The 2,321-nt window shown below is 37.9% G+C and overlaps 2 non-coding genes across 2 annotated transcripts; one reads left to right on the top strand and one right to left on the bottom strand.

Moving 5' to 3' along the window:
- Window positions 1-1,025: 1,025 nt before the first annotated feature.
- TRNAD-GUC lies at window positions 1,026-1,097 on the top strand. Its single transcript has one exon. It is a non-coding gene; the product is annotated as a tRNA-Asp (tRNA).
- Window positions 1,098-1,723: 626 nt separating this feature from the next.
- On the bottom strand, window positions 1,724-1,795 carry TRNAD-GUC. The gene has a single exon. It is a non-coding gene; the product is annotated as a tRNA-Asp (tRNA).
- Between the last annotated feature and the right edge of the window lie 526 nt (window positions 1,796-2,321).

The following is a 2,321-nucleotide window of genomic DNA, read 5'->3' as shown; positions in this document are numbered from 1 at the left end:
TATAACTACTATAATACTGCTCCTATGTACAAGAATATAACTACTATAATACTACCTCATATGTACAAGAATATACCTACTATAATACTGCCTCCTATGTACAAGAATATAACTACTATAATACTGCCTCCTATGTACAAGAATATAACTGCTATAATACTGCTCCTCTGTACAAGAATATAACTACTATAATACTGCTCCTATGTACAAGAATATAACTACTATAATACTGCTCCTATGTACAAGAATATAACTACTATAATACTACCTCATATGTACAAGAATATACCTACTATAATACTGCCTCCTATGTACAAGAATATAACTACTATAATACTGCCTCCTATGTACAAGAATATAACTAATATAATACTGCTCCTGTGTACAAGAACATAACTACTATAATACTGCTCCTACATATAAGAATATACTATAGGAGATGGGACACAGGACAGGCTCATATCTGCAAGACAGGAGATAAAGTTATAGGACATATCAGTCAATGATTTGGCAAGATCAGAAGTTCCTATGACTCCAGTGTATTTGCAGGTCACTCAGAGGTTACTACTGTGTGCCTGAGGTAGAGAACCAGGACCAAGGTCCCAGACTTATATCTCCATGATGAGTAGCCACTATTGGAATATTTCCCTTTAAAGGGAATCTGGATTTTGTGTATAGAGCTGAGGACATAGGTTGCTAGATGGCCGCTAGCACATCCGTAATACCCAGTCCCCATAGCTCTGTGTGCTTTTATTGTGGAAAAAAAACAATTTGATACATGTGCAAATTAACCTGAGATGAGTCCTGTACGTGAGATGAGTCGGGGACAGGACTCATCTCAGGTTAATTTGCCTATGTATCAAATCGGTTTTATTTCCACAATAAAAGCACACAGAGCTATAGGGACTGGGTATTGCGGATGTGCTAGCGGCCATCTAGCAATCCATGTCCTCAGCTCTATACACAAAATCCAGGTGACAGGTTCCCTTTAAGAAGATTACCATGTGATAAGCTGCTATAGCAGTTCCTCGTTAGTATAGTGGTAAGTATCCCCGCCTGTCACGCGGGAGACCGGGGTTCGATTCCCCGACGGGGAGGCTTCAACTTTTGCATATAGAACAATACTAAGAAATAGAAGAATTAAGAAAACTGTAGAAAGAAGAAATAGTGTTTAGTGAATATAACTACTATAATACTGCTCCTATGTTTAAGAATATAACTACTATAATACTGCTCCTAGCAGTATTATAGTAGTTATATTCTTGTACATAGGAGGCAGTATTATAGTAGTTATATTCTTGTACATAGGGGTAGTATTATAGTAGTTATATTCTTGTACATAGGGGCAGTATTATAGTAGTTATATTCTTGTACATAGGAGCAGTATTATAGTAGTTATATTCCTGTACATAGGAGCAGTATTATAGTAGTTATATTCTTGTACATAGGAGCAGTATTATAGTAGTTATATTCTTATACATAGGAGCAGTATTATAGTAGTTATATTCTTGTACATAGGAGGCAGTATTATAGTAGTTATAGTACATAGGAGCAGTATTATAGTAGTTATATTCTTGTACATAGGGGTAGTATTATAGTAGTTATATTCTTGTACATAGGAGCAGTATTATAGTAGTTATATTCACTAAACACTATTTCTTCTTTCTACAGTTTTCTTAATTCTTCTATTTCTTAGTATTGTTCTATATGCAAAAGTTGAAGCCTCCCCGTCGGGGAATCGAACCCCGGTCTCCCGCGTGACAGGCGGGGATACTTACCACTATACTAACGAGGAACTGCTATAGCAGCTTATCACATGGTAATCTTCTTAAAGGGAACCTGTCACCTGGATTTTGTGTATAGAGCTGAGGACATGGATTGCTAGATGGCCGCTAGCACATCCGCAATACCCAGTCCCTATAGCTCTGTGTGCTTTTATTGTGGAAATAAACCGATTTGATACATAGGCAAATTAACCTGAGATGAGTCCTGTCCCCGACTCATCTCACGTACAGGACTCATCTCAGGTTAATTTGCACATGTATCAAATTGTTTTTTTTCCACAATAAAAGCACACAGAGCTATGGGGACTGGGTATTGCGGATGTGCTAGCGGCCATCTAGCAACCTATGTCCTCAGCTCTATACACAAAATCCAGATTCCCTTTAAAGGGAAATATTCCAATAGTGGCTACTCATCATGGAGATATAAGTCTGGGACCTTGGTCCTGGTTCTCTACCTCAGGCACACAGTAGTAACCTCTGAGTGACCTGCAAATACACTGGAGTCATAGGAACTTCTGATCTTGCCAAATCATTGAC

Source organism: Bufo bufo, chromosome 1, assembly GCF_905171765.1.
Source record: "Bufo bufo chromosome 1, aBufBuf1.1, whole genome shotgun sequence".
In the NCBI taxonomy this organism is placed as follows: Eukaryota; Metazoa; Chordata; class Amphibia; order Anura; family Bufonidae; genus Bufo; species Bufo bufo.
Note: the sequence above shows the minus strand (reverse complement) of the source record. Positions and strands in the feature narration are given on the sequence as shown.